Source organism: Dasypus novemcinctus, chromosome 16 (genome assembly GCF_030445035.2).
Source record: "Dasypus novemcinctus isolate mDasNov1 chromosome 16, mDasNov1.1.hap2, whole genome shotgun sequence".
NCBI lineage: Eukaryota > Metazoa > Chordata > Mammalia > Cingulata > Dasypodidae > Dasypus > Dasypus novemcinctus.
Genome location: NC_080688.1, coordinates 93928532 through 93942882, shown reverse-complemented (window position 1 = coordinate 93942882; position 14351 = coordinate 93928532). Strand labels below are relative to the sequence as shown.

Below are 14351 nucleotides of genomic sequence, written 5' to 3'. Positions count from 1 at the left end.
TCACATTTAACTCAAGTGTATTCTATTCATCCATTCAACAAATATTTATTTAATGTCTGTTGCATGCGGCATAACATTAAGACTCTTACACCTGCTGTCTTTAAAATGACAATGAAGAAAGAGAAATGTAAATAAATAGGACCAATAAAATTTTGAAATGTTAGTTCTAGAGGAAAACACCTTCTCATGCATCTTTTTTAAGTTGTCCTATTTCTTGTGTCATTAGTCTCCAGGCAGTGCCTGAGTAATTAAGGACTGTTGGGGTGCAAGGATCAGAAAGCACTTAAATTAGCTCAGGCACAGTGGGTCTCCTGAAAAGCTACAGGGCAACTGCACAGAACAAGCCCGTGGCTGCAGCAGGGCCCCGCGGGAACTGGGCTTTTCCAGCAGGACCTCTCGTCCCCCTCACTCTCAGAGGCAGCCACGCCTCCCGTCCCAGCCTTGGGGATCTCGCTGGTGTGTGCCCTCTGTCAACTGGCTGTTTGGCTCCTGCAGTCACATGTCCTCTGCCGTGGGTGCCGGGGCTGGGACTGGGGAGTGGTCTCTGCACAGCGCCCTCCAGTGCCCCAGCCCTCCATCGTGTGGCCATGGGAGCAGGGGTCACACAGAATCTGCCTGGACCACCGGTGACCTCAGTCACTCCCTCTCAGCGAAGGTCAACTTGGACGTCCCAGGTGCCGTCATGTCGAGGCAGACTGGCAGGGAAATCAGGCACAGCACACAATGCAGCCGGCACGGACTGCGAGACCAGACTCCCCCAGGATGACTGCGGGCCGGTATCCGCTTCACAGACCCCCCGCCACTGTCCAGAGCCCTCCAGCGCCCCTGGCTACTGTGCGTTCGTCTCCCTGCTGAGCACCTATGGCTGGCGTGATCTCTGAGGAAACCTGGCAGTTACACACCTTCCCTGCTCTTACTGCCCCACCCCGCATAGCTCTGTCTTCCAGACCTCCGCACAGGCCGTATTTATTCATCGCAATCATTCGTATTTACAAACTATTACCTAAAGGATCCAGAAGTGGTTATTTTTGCTTTTCTATTCTCAAAAACACTTGCAGCCTCTTCTCTTCCAGGTAAAATTGGCAGGTAGGGGAAAGGTGCCGCAGGGTGTTGGAGTCCCTGGTTCATCCGCATCCGTGCCCACACGCCCTCCAGTGTCGATTAGCTCCTGATACTTCTTCCATCCTAGAGAAATCAGATCATGGATGACCAGAATTTCATTCACACAAAATGAAAATGGTTAATAGATTCCACTTCATTTACCTCTCCCAGTGGCATTTGCATTTTATCATGAATCAAAGCTTGAAAAATCAGGTAATAATGTAGTATATAATGGCAGAAATTCCATCATAAGTGAGTAGAAAACTCATATTATTGAGAAGGCAGAAGAGGGCCTTTCAAATGCCCGAGTTCAAACCAGATTTTGCTGTCGCATCAGGCTGACCTCGGGGGACTCACATTGCTCTGAAAGTACATATTGCATGGATTAATAAGCTGGATTTTTCATAAACCCGGTTATGATTGCATCTGCCAGGCAGTCCACAGAGCTAAGCATTGGCTCGGCATCTAGGATGAATTTCCACAATATGCCAGAGATGATTAAATAATTTTTGTAGAACAGCATTTGAAATTTTGCTTCTCTCTCTATTTTTCATAATAGTTGGCAGAGAACTGATTACAAGCCTTCAAAAAATGAGTAATTTGGCCTTCTAAAGAAGTTCAGAAGTGCGCATTAGCACAAAAAGGCCATTTTGATCCAGCATGTCAAGGAATACACATCCTAGGGGTCCCCTCGGGTATTTTGTCTTTTGGTGATCCCAAATGCTCTTTTTAAAAAGCATCCAGATGTCTGTCCTAGAAGCAATTATTTCCTCAAAGTTCATAAAGTCTCAGAGACAAAAGAAAAATATATCTTAACTTTTCTATTTTTGTCCCCCAGAAATATAAATTAAACATGAAATTTCACTATAACTCTGAGAGCTTTAAGGAAAGGGGGGCTATATATAATTTTAGACAATCGTATGAAGAAATTCATGCTAGTCAAGAAAATCTGCACAAATTCCAAATCCCGAGTGAAACTTCTCCAGTGCCTTCCCACACCATGACAGCAATCAGCCCGTGCGTGACGTCAGACAGCTGCAAGGACAGAAGCCTGTGGGCACCTTTAGATGCGCTGGCTCGTGGTAAGATCCTGCGTGGGGCTAAGTCAGCAGTGTGGAGCCACAAGCCCCGGGCCCTAAACAAGCTGCCCGGTTACTCAAAGGCCCAGAAGAGCCTGGGCCACACCCAGAATTCCCTTTCTTATTTACAAGAGACGACTTCAAAGGCTGATTTGCTGTTATTTTCACTGTGTGCTCTAATTGGAAAAGGTAAAAATGCACATGGAATTTGCGCAGTACAAAAAACACATTTTGTCTCTTTATAATTTTATATGTAAGAGAATCCAGAAGCAAATTAAATTTTAATTAAGTGAAGCAACCTATATGGAACCAAGTGCTTTTCCCAAACTGTTAAAATTTTTAAAAATTAAAAAACAACAACACAAAGCCACGAGGATGTCCTTCAGATGCTGCCGGGTCGTTCCTGAAGTATAACCAAGTCTGCCGGACCCTTAGCTCCCGCCACCGCCTCTGCCAGCCTGACGGCCACATCTGTGTTTTCCCAGTTTAGATCAAGGTAAAGTCAGACACATCAGCGAAAGGGCCTCATTTGTCCTTGGGAGGAGCGCTGCTTAAAAGCTACTAACACTTTCTCCCCAGCTAATGGAAAGTGGAGATGGGGCCCATTCTCAAGGAAAACGCCTTCCATTTCCTGAAGACGAAGCACCAAATCGTCTGACACCAAGAGAAACGGAAGCACGTGCCCAGTGGCTCCCTCCTCAGGCCCCATTTCCCACCACATCCGACCTCTCAGGATCTCACATCAGGGCAGCGGGGCCCTGTGCTGGGGGGTGTAAGGATGGGGACCCTCTGGTTTCATAAGGCAGGTGTGCATCAAAATTAGAATTGACACGCAGTCACGCACGCTGAAGTCGGGCCCTTGACTTGGAAGGCCCTTACGATTCTTCATTCTCCCTGTGAATCTCGCCTGTTGGGTCTTGGGTTTGCTCCAAGCTGGGTCACAACTCTTTCAACAGACTTTGGGCAGACACTACCGACCCGCTGCGCTCTACTTCGAGTCGATGGACCATTCTGGCAACACTCATTCCTTAACTGTTGCCACAGTCACCACGAATGCAGTGGCCCTGTCTTCAGAGCAGGTGTTCCTGAGGCCTGGGGCAGAGTGCGCAGCAGGCAGGGGCTTTCGGCGGCGGCTGCGCACAGGTGCAGGCCTGAGGGCCTGGGACAAGAATTCCAGAGTTCTCTCTGGTCCTCCAAAGTTTTCCTTATGCTTTCACATGCATTTTCTTATTGAATACTTAACAGCATTCCATAACTCTACTCTACAGATGAAGAGATTGAGCCTCAGAGAGCACAGTGACTCAGCTCACAGGATATGACAGAGAGAAGAGAAGTTCAAAGTGGACCAGGCTCCCCCCTCGCTGTGGGAGGTGCCTGTAAGGGGCCCTTTCGAGGCCCGCCCAGGCGCCTAGCTGCGGCTCGAGTCACCTGAGCTGAGGACGTCCCTGGAAGGGTCTCTCAGGTTCTGAGGACCCCTTCTTCGCTGTGGACATCAGAGGATGCGTCTGTAAATCAATGTCTGTATTCTGCTTGTTTTCAAGGAGGTATCCTGGCAACCAGCTTTCCTCTAGCAACACCTGGAAAGCCAAATGGAGTGAGAAAGGACGTGTTATGTCCAAGCCCAGGGCACCAATCACAGGCTCACAAATGAGAAATGGGCTCCACAGCAAAGCTAGTAAGAATTAATCGGGAGTGAAAAAGGAACGTAATGAAAAATGAGGTTTTGAGATCTGTTTATTGACGTGGAGGGATGCTTGTGAAATTCTGCTAAGTGGAAAAAGCAGATTAGAAAGTAATAATCAGAGCATGATTAGATTTTTTAAAGTACAGAGAGCAAAATGACTAAAGTGAAAAATGCAACACTGTTTAATTATTTCACAGTAGAATTTAGAGTTTCCTATTTTAAAAAATATTTTTCCACATTTTCAAACTTTCAACAAGAGCTAGGTAGTACTTGAGTAATACGGTCTTTAAGATGCAACATGAAGTTGATTTCTAATTACCTATCAGGCAGTTGTTCACTTTACCAAATTCTCTTGACTCTTCTTCTTTCCAACAGACTTTTCAAAGGAGTTAAAGTGGTCAGAGCCACATGCAGGTGTGGAGGGGCAGGTGTGGAGGAGGCAGTGCTGGAGGGGCAGGTGTGTATGGGTAGGTGTGTACGGGCAGGTGTGGAGGGGCAGGCATGGGGGAAGCAGGCATGGGGGGTCAGATGTGGAAGGGCAGTCTTGGAGGGGCAGGCATGCAGGGGACAGGCATGGAGGGGACAGGTATGGAGGGGGAGGCGTGGAGGGGGCAGGCGTGGAGGGGGCAGGTGTGGAAGGGCAGTCTTGGAGGGGCAGGCATGCAGGGGACAGGCGTGGAGGGGACAGGTATGGAGGGGGAGGCATGGAGGGGGCAGGCATGGAGAGGGCAGGTGTGGAAGGGCAGTCTTGGAGGGGCAGGCATGCAGGGGACAGGCATGGAAGGGGCAGGCATGGAGGGGGCAGGTGTGGAGGGGGAGGCGTGGATGGGGCAGGTGTGGAAGGGCAGTCTTGGAGGGGCAGGCATGCAGGGGACAGGCGTGGAGGGGACAGGTGTGGAGAGGCAGGCATGGAGGGGGCAGGCGTGGAGGGGGCAGGTGTGCTCACCAAGCACCGGTGCATGCACACGTGAAGATAAGACTGGGGTTCACTCTTGATGTTACCAACGTCTTCCCTTCTCTACTCATAAAGCTGCTCCTGATTGGAAATCCGGCCTCACACACCTCCAGGCCTGGGACGTAGCCTCTAATAAGCTGAGGGCCTGTCTGTATGGAGTTTCAGTAGCCTGCAGTGTCATTTCCACAATGCCAGTAACAGGCCAACTTTTGAAGAGCAACCCTGCACCTCCCAGAGAGGGTCCAGGGTGTAGGATGGCAGCAGTGTTTATAGGAATAGCAGAACCAGGAAATTTTGAGAATTCAGGGTTGAGCTAACTCAAGTCCTCACCAAGTGTTATAAATGCACCTTTTTTAAAACCAGTGGCTGGGCCTTGTCCCAGGGGCCTTTGATGCATAATCTTGGAGCAGGTCTGTAAGGAAAAAGGGTGGAGGGAAGATAGTTTTACTCCCTGTTTTCCGATCTGGATGCTTTTCATTTATTTTTCTTGCCTAATTGCATTGGCTAGTACATCCAGAACAATGTGAAGAGAAGTGGCAGAAGCAGCTTCCTCATCTGTTTCTGTTCTTGGGAAAGCTTCCAGGCTTTCACAATTAAGTATGATGTTAGCTATGGATTTTCGTAGATGCCCTTTATCAGGCTGAGGAAGTTCCCTTCTTTTCCTCATTTGTTGAGTGATGTTATCATGAAAGGGTGTTGAATTTTGGGAAATGTTTTTTCTGTGTCTACTGAAATGATCACGTTATTTTTGGTTTTTAATTCTATTGATATGATGTGTAAATTAATTGATCTTTGCATGTGGATTAACTCTTTAATAGGTTGTTGAATTCTGTTTGCTAGTGCTTTGTTGAGGATTTTTGCATGCATGTTAATAAGAGATATTGATTTGTAGTTTTCTATTCTTGTGATGTCTTTGTCTGATTTTAGTATCAAGGTAAAACTGTCCTCATAAAATGAGTTGGGGTAAGCAATGTGGCTCAAGAGGTTAAGCACCAGCTTCCCACATGGGGATCCTAGGTTTGGTTCCTGGTGCCTCCTAAAAACATCAAAACAAATAACAAGCAAACAAACATAAAAACCAATGAAGGGTACCCAATGTGGCTCAGTGGTTGAGCACCCTCTTCCCACATACAAGTTCAATCTCCAGCCCCAGGGCCTCAAAAAAAAAAAAAGAGTTGGGAAATTTTCCCTCCTCTTCTATTTTTTTGGAGCAATTTGTTAGAAATTGGTGTTACTTTTTATTAAAATATTCAGTAAAATTCAGCAGTGAAGCAATCTGGGCCTAGAAAATCTAGATCGAATAATTCAATCTGTTTGATTGTTGCAGGTCTATTTGGATTGTCTATTTCTTCTTGAGTCAGTTTTAGTAGTTTGTGTCTTTCTAGGACTGGGTACATTTTACTGTTTATCTAATTAGTTGGCATAAAATTGTTCCCAATTTTCATTTATAATCTCTTTTGTTTCTGTAAGATTGATAGTGATGTCACCTCTTCCATTTCTGATTTAGTAATATGAGTCTTCTTTCTTTTTTCTTGATTAAAGTAGCTAAAACTTTGTCCATTTTGCTGATCTTTTCAAAGAACCAGCTTTTGGTTTCATTGATTTTCTTTATTGTTTTTCACTTCTCTGTTTTGTTCATTTCTGCTCTTATCTTTCTCCTGTTTGCTTTAGGTTTATTTTGCTCTTCTTTCTCTAGTGTCTTAACATCCTTATTATTATAAAATAAACATATGGCAGAATTATCTCTGGTTATATATTGTGATTCAAATGATACAAGACTGCTAAGGGAGGGTAGGAAATTTTAAAATTTTAGACAACGCTGACCATTTCATGAAAGAGATAAACTTACTTGGGAACTAACCACCTCCTGAAGGCAGAGAAGTAGCATGTGGCACTGTGAACAGAATGAAATCCAGTTTACCCAACAGTCAGGCAATCAGGAGCCTTGTGGGATTCCCTATGCTCAAACTAGGTTGGTTGTCAGCAGACGCAAGGAAGTAGGAGAATTAGAATTCAGGACAATTAAGGCAATGCAGAAGCCTGGGCCTCCCTCTCATAGCTGTGGGCTTGGTGGACACACGCTCCTTAAGAGTGCAGTGTTTGCTTTCAGCGTTTGCACCCACATGTCCACCTCCAGGAACCTTGGGCTTTGGGGAAGCTGACTCCATGTCCCAGTTCTTGGGCTCAAGCCTAAACCAAGTGGAGTAACCCTTTCTCCTTGGCCTCAGTAGACAGCGCAAGCGTCCCCACACACCCACGCCATGCACCCTGCAGGGGAAATCCTGGAGCCCAGGAGCTAGACGCTATTGGCCACTCTCATGGGACTGGGAGAGGCAAAGCTTGCAAAGAATGGAACTAGCAGTGGGGAAGCAGAACTGGGAAACAAAGGGAGAAAGTGGGTCCTGCTCAAATCACTTGAGCCACCAGGCCAAGCTCAGGGGACACCAATGTCAGCTGACAAATTCACAGATCTCTTCTTCAAATCTGGGCTCACATCCTGACTCTGTACTTTGTCACCTCGTCTTTCTGACCCTCAGTCTCCTCAACAACAAGGGATGGTGTGGTGGTGCTTAGCTCCCCAGAATCTGGGAAGAGGAAACGAGCTGATGAGTGTTCGTTCAACCCTTGGCAAGGAGCCAGTGCTGTATGTTCTGGTTATTACGAAATCCTTTAGAGTTCGATCTTCTATTTCTTGCAAAGAAAATATTAAAAGCACTCCAGTAAACATAGGAAGAGAGGGCTTAGGGGAGAGCAGCCGTCCAGGTTGGGGGGTGAGCAGGGAAGAGGGAAGGGGTCACTGCATTCTCTCGGGCACTAAGATGTGCCCCCAGTGCCCCTGGAGAGACAGTGTAGTTAGATTTGTTTCCAGTCACGTTTGGCGGACACGCTGGGCTTCTTCGAGCATGACCCTGTCAGCCCCGGCGCCCAACAGAAACCACCCACCTGTGCCCAGGACCTCCTGTGTGCCGTGTCAGGAACGTGAAGGGGTCGGGAGGACGTGGAACTGCCCACTAACAGGGGAGGGGCTCTAGAAGATCACCAGGTCACAGAGGAGCTGGACAGTCAGGATGGAGTGACGTGAAGCAAGGCGGTCCGACGCACCTCCGAATAGGAGGCGAGGGAAGGGCTTGAGAAGGAGACACTAAATGACCGTCCATGGCGGGAAGGCTCCCAGGCAGGAGGTGTGCCAGAGCACACTAAAGCGCCAATGCAAAGGCCCGGAAAAGCCTGCGCTAGGTGGGGGGAGAGCAAGGGTGCAGCACAGCAGGGGGCTGGGGCCCGGGGGCCTGCGGGGTCTGTCGAGGCTTAGGGCGAGCCGCTGGAGGACTTCTAGTCAGGGGCATGGCGCATGTCGTGTAGGACTGCCAAGTCCTCCGTCCGTGGTGTGGGTAGAGGGCACAGGGCTGGAAACAAGAGGCCACTACCAGCCCGGGAAGCTCAGGGAGCGGTGGAGGACAGGGTGGAGGACGGGGGACACAGGCCGGGAGGCTTGGGGTGGAGCGAGTTCACGCGCACCCAGCAGCTGTGGAACCCAAAGACCCAAAGGTGTTTGGTTTGGGCATGCGCCCTGCGTGGGCAGTGAGGCCATTTATTGGAAGGGGGCTGAAGCCAGGGCAGGGGCAGGGGCAGGGCGCAGGGGGCGGGGAGAAGGGGGCAGGGGGCGGGGCGCGGGGGGCGGGGCAGAGCGGGCAGGGGGCAGGGCACAGGTGGCGGAGCGGGCAGGGGGCGGGGGCAGGGCGCAGGGGGCGGGGCGCAGGGGGCAGGGCGGAGCGGGCAGGGGGCGGAGGGGGCAGGGGGCCGAGGGGGCAGGGGGCGGGGCGGAGGGGGCGGGGGCAGGGAGGAGGGGGCAGGGTGGAGGGGGCGGGGCCCAGGGGGCGGGGCGGAGGGGGCAGGGCAGGGCGCAGGGGGCAGGGCGGAGGGGGCGGGGCGGAGCAGGCAGGGGGAGGGGGGCAGGGTGGAGGGGGCAGGGGGCAGGGGGCAGGGGCGGGGGCGGGGGGCAGGGGGCAGGGGCGGGGGCGGGGGGTGGGGGCCAGGGGGCGGGGCGGAGGGGGCAGGGGGCAGGGGGCGGGGCGGAGGGGGCAGGGCGCAGGGGGCAGGGCGCAGGGGGCGGGGCGGAGGGGGCAGGGAGGAGGGGGCAGGGGGCGTGGTGGAGGGGCAGGGGGCGGGGGGTGGGGCGGAGGGGGCAGGGAGCAGGGAGGAGGGGGCAGGGGGCTGGGGCGGGGGGGCGGGGTGGAGGGGGCAGGGGGGGCGGGGCGGAGGGGGCAGGGGGCAGGGAGGAGGGGGCAGGGTGGAGGGGGCAGGGGCAGGGGCGGGGGCAGGGGGCAGGGGTGGGGGCGGGGGCCAGGGGGCGGGGCGGAGGGGGCGGGGAGGAGGGGGCAGGGGGCGGGGTGGAGAGGGCGGGGCGGAGGGGCAGGGCGGAGGGGCAGGGCAGGGCGCAGGGCGCAGGGGGCAGGGGGCAGGGGGCAGGGGGCGGGGGCGGGGGGCGGGGCGGAGGGGAAGCCCGGGGCCCTCGGCGACGTTGCCAGCGCACGCGAGGACGCAGCTCTCCGGGACACTGAGTTTGGCTTCTCGTCCGGAGCGGCGTGGACGCTTCTCCCGCGAGCGTGGCTCGTGCGACGCGGCCGTGGCGTCCCCTCGCTGGCCACAGCCTTCGCCCAGGCCCGGGAGGCTGACGCTGGTTTAGGTTTATTCTGACACGCGCAGGACAGAGCCTTCTGCAAATAGAGAGGCGAATTCTATCTTCCTGACCAAAATGCGTACCTGAAACTTCTTATTCTTGGTTGCCATAGGAACAGGTATGTAAGTGTTCAGCCCCGGAAGAGACGAGAGGAGGCAGAACCTGCGAGCAGCTTTCTGGCTTCTTCGGCATTCGCCAGTTAGTATCAAATATTTAAAGAGGCAAAGGCCAAAAAATTTTTTTAAAAAACCACGAAAACAACACACATTCACTCAGTAAAAACTGCCGAGTTCCACCTATCTTACAAGTTTTAGCAGAGAGCTGGGAAGACTGCAGGTGGCGGGTGACTGTAGCTCACGCGGCGCAGGCCAGCGCCCTCCCACCCTCAGCAGCGACCTGAAGCCCCTGCAGCCCTCCACGCGTCCCAGGGAGCGCGACACGACTGCCGCACGCCTGTCGCCAACGGCTCCCCAAGCTGTCGTGGGCCCCCAGGACTTGCGAAGGTCCCAGAAGCCCGGGGTTCCTAAGCTCGAGAGCGACTCCCCTCACGGCCCACGGTGCAGAGCAGCAGCCCCGCCCTCCTGGAGAGCCCCGCCCCTGGAGAGAGCCCCGCCCTCCTGGAGAGCCCCGCCCCTGGACAGAGCCCCGCCCCCTGGACAGAGCCCCGCCCCCTGGACAGAGCCCCGCCCCCTGGACAGAGCCCCGCCCCTGGACAGAGCCCCGCCCCCTGGAGAGAGCCCCGCCCTCCTGGAGAGCCCCACTCTCCTGGACAGAGCCCCGCCCCCTGGACAGAGCCCCGCCCTCCTAGAGAGCCCTGCCCTCCTGGACAGAGCCCTGCCCCTGGAGAGCCCCGCCCCCTGGACAGAGCCCCGCCCTCCTGGAGAGCCCCGCCCCCTGGACAGAGCCCCGCCCTCCTGGAGAGCCCTGCCCCCTGGAGAGAGCCCCGCCCTCCTTGAGATCCCCGCCCCCTGGACAGAGCCCCGCCCCTGGACAGAGCCCCGCCCTCCTGGAGAGCCCCGCCCCCTGGACAGAGCCCCGCCCCCTGGACAGAGCCCCGCCCTCCTGGAGAGCCCTGCCCTCCTGGACAGAGCCCTGCCCCTGGAGAGCCCCGCCCCCTGGACAGAGCCCCGCCCTCCTGGAGAGCCCTGCCCTCCTGGACAGAGCCCTGCCCCTGGAGAGCCCCGCCCCCTGGACAGAGCCCCGCCCTCCTGGACAGAGCCCCGCCCCCTGGACAGAGCCCCGCCCTCCTGGACAGAGCCCTGCCCCTGGAGAGCCCCGCCCCCTGGACAGAGCCCCGCCCCCTGGACAGAGCCCCGCCCCCTTGGACAGAGCCGGGCTCCTGGGCAGAGCCCCGCCCCTGGACAGAGCCCCCTGGACAGAGCCACGCCCCTCTGGACAGAGCCCCGCCCTCCTGGAGAGCCCGCCCCCTGGACAGAGCCCCGCCCTCCTGGAGAGCCCTGCCCTCCTGGAGAGCCCCGCCCTCCTGGACAGAGCCCCGTCCCCTGGAGAGCCCTCCTGGAGAGCCCCGCCCCTCCGACCACCTTCCGGGCCTCCCTGGCCCGCTGCTCCCGCATCTTTCCGGGGCTTGGTGTCGGGGTCCCCTGCGCTCCGTCCTCGGGCTCCTCCGCACCATCCCGCTCGGGCCGTTTAACCTGAAGTTAAACCATGGCTACAGTTAATAGTAGAGTTCTAAAATGTGCTGTCTTCAATTGTAACAAATGTACCACACCAGCGCAAGGTGTTAATAAGAGGGTGGGATGTGGGAATCCTGTATTTTATGAATCATTGTTCTATAAACTCAAAACTTCTCTAATTAAATTTTTTTTAATTTAAAAGCAATTAGAATGGTAGTTAATTGTGGTGAACTACCACAGTGTGGTATCTAGTGCATGTATATACATTTCCTTTTCAAATTTGAAAATTTCCTTTTCAAATGTATATACATTTCCTTTTCAAATACATAGAATTGCTAACATATTTCTGTAGTTCAAGAATGATTCTGATCTCTATGGAGAGCTGCTTGCTTTTATTTTTTTATATGAAATTTGAGAACTATGATTAAAGACAAATACCATACATATTCACATGTACACACATACATTTATATGATACACTTTGTAAAACAGGTCATAAAAATATAATTTCAACTAACTGAGGGTAGAAAAATGTGTGAAAGATTTTGGTTTTGGTTTTCCCCATATAACCAATCCTACAAATCTCCTTTTCCTTTTGCCCTGGTGTTTCAGCAGAAGTGAGGTGACAAGTGGCTTTTTGTGAGTGTGTGTGTAGTTGTGGTCCATGGGCCTCCAGGGGCCTCCTTGCACACATACTTGTTTCCTTTCGTTGTACCTCCTGGGAGTTCGCTCACCTAATTTTCTTTTCTCAGTGACCATATCAGAGCCTATCTAGTGGTTAAGTAGAATCTATACAGAAACTCTCAACTGTCAACTCTGAACAAGCAGATTATCAGCTCTGTGGATTATCACTAGACCATTGTTACACACTAACCAATGAGAAAAGAAAGAACACCCACAGCACATGCACTCTGAAGTCTAATGGGAATTATTTTGATGATTTACTTCTTCAGTCTAGAGCGCTCACGCTGGAAGCTGATCAGGTGAAGCTGGCTGCTCGCCCCTTCTGTGAGGGGCAGTGAGAGGGCTGCACTTGCAGGAGGGTTTTCTAGAAATGGCTACGAGACCAGACTGATAATTTATCTTTTGCGTCGCAAGAGTCCTTTCGATTTTATTCAGCGTGAGGAAAAGATCAAGTGTTCTCAGATGAGCCGCCACCATTTTCTGTAAGTTTGACTCTCCTGCGAAGCACTAGCCTCTGCCCCCGCTATGGACGAGGCGAGGGAAGCGCCTAACACTGGACCCTTGAACTGCCGATCAGTAGCTCCGTTAAACGAGCTACCCACTCGCTCAGGAACCTTCTCATGGTAGTGCATGAGCACTGTTGACCAGCCAAGGATGGGCGGTGTTTTTTAATAAATACTTCATCAAGCATCTGAACTGGAAGCTGGGAGGCCTGAGGTCTGCAGAGATGACTGTTGGCACATGTACTGTTGCTTAAAGCCGCTGAGAATTTAGCAGAAGTGGCATAAAGAGGAAGGACACATGCTGCGGTCAAGTGCTTGGTTCTGTAGGGCAGTCTCACCTCCTCTTCTGAGTCACTCTGAGATGACTCAGAGGAGGATCGGCGGGAGGGGAAACTGTTTGCAATGTCCCAGCATTCTGCCATCCCCTTTGGGGGAGGGGGCAGTTAAGTGACTTGAGCCAGGGTCTTTGGGGCTTCCCGGGTCATTTCACTTTTTTTTTTTTTTCATTTCTCTGTCTTAATCCCACTCCATTCTCATTTACTTCCAGTGAGCTTGACGTCCTGGTAGCAGAAGCCCAGGTGCATGGAAAACCGGGAACTGACCAGCTTGGTTGCCTGGCCAGCTCCCTTCCTGGTGCCCCTCCTCACCCCAACCCCAAGCCCCCAGAACCTCGCGTTCCCTCTTCTAGCCCATCTTGTCTCAGGAAGGGCGCCCGTGAAATGCTCCCTGCTGAGGAGCCAGCCCACTGCCCGCCACTATTCCGGGGTCTCTAGGCGTTTCTGTACAGTGGTCAGCATTTAACAGGGCCGACGCAGCCTGGCGACTCTGCGGGCATCCCTGGGACGGCCGAGAGGGACTGCGGGGCCACAGCTGCCCCCAGATGCCTCCCGAGAGGTGCAGGCTCATGTCTGTGACCTGGGTGCTAAGTAAGTCCTGAGGAATGCCTGCATCCCCTTCGGTGGCTCTGCTCATCTGCCTGCCCACCCCCACGCCCAGGAGGCCGAGCCTCCAGGGGAAGGGGCCATCAGAGCCCACCAGGGGCTCCCACCAGACTCTGCGTCCGTGGACCAATGTCCCAACGGCAGGTTTCCTTTGGGCTGAGAGGACGACAAAGCCCGCAGGCTGAGCAGTGCTTCTGGGCCGCCCCTTCCTGCCCCGGGTGGATTTGGGGTTTGTGCTGCAAGGCGAGCTCTGGTTGCCTCCTTCAGGAAAGCTGCTCTCCCGCAGCACCGCTCATGGTGGAGGGACAATCCTAGGACAAGAGCTGCCTCCAGAAGGGCCACCGGAGGGCCCGGGGTACGACACCCCACCCCACCCCCAGCCTTATTAGGCTTAATCAGCGAAGGGCCAGCTCGAGGACAGCCTGCGGCGAGCGCGCTGCGCACGAGGGGGCCGGCCTGGCAGGGACGGGGCCGGCCTGTGACTGGGGACCCTGGCTGCCAGCTGGAGCGCCCAGGACACGCGATCTCGACTTCCTCCCCGGGGCGGTGGGGGCTGGGGCCAGAGGCCAGAGACAGGCCCCAAGGAAAGGGTCAGCTAGCTCAGGCCAGGTAGGACAGCGCGGCGCGGGAGCCGCGGTCCCGCCCCTCCCGGGCCCACCCTTCGCGTGGGCCCCGCGGGGCGCCAGGCCGGGGCGCGCCGCGGGCGGGGACTCGCGGGCTCCCGGGCGGCGGGCGGCGCGGGGCGGCAGGTGGGGCGGCGCCGGCAGGAGGCAGCGCTGTTTACCTGGCTCGCAGGAAGCCCGCGCGCGGGGGGCGGGGAGCGCGGGGCGCCCAGGCCGGGGAGGGCGCTGCCAGTCCGCGCCGCGCGCCAGCGAGGACGAGCCTGCGGCCCCGGCGGCCCCACTCTCCCCACCCAGGAAGGCGGCGGCGGCGGCGGCTCGCGGACCAGCCCGCCCGGGGCCCGCGGGAGGGGAAGAGCGCAGCCCCTGGGCCCCGCGCGGCCCCTCGGCCTCGGAGCAGCGAGCGCAGCGCGGGTGAGCGACCCTGGCCGGGCGGGGGGCGGCCCTGGGCTGCTTTGTCTGCGGAACCCCT

At 55.0% G+C, this 14351-nt stretch overlaps 1 protein-coding gene across 4 annotated transcripts in view; it reads left to right on the top strand.

Annotated features, from left to right (window-relative positions):
* Positions 1 to 13498: 13498 nt before the first annotated feature.
* MBP (myelin basic protein) overlaps positions 13499 to 14351 on the top strand; it is a 120826-nt gene continuing 119973 nt past the window's right edge. For 2 of the 4 annotated variants that reach the window (XM_071208594.1, XM_058277914.2), the window contains exon 1: positions 13548 to 13868. The gene's annotated coding sequence lies outside the window, so the exon portion shown is untranslated. Of the gene's footprint in view, positions 13869 to 14171; positions 14294 to 14351 lie in introns of those variants that run through there. The other 2 variants (XM_058277915.2, XM_058277913.2) reach the window with 2 other exon arrangements.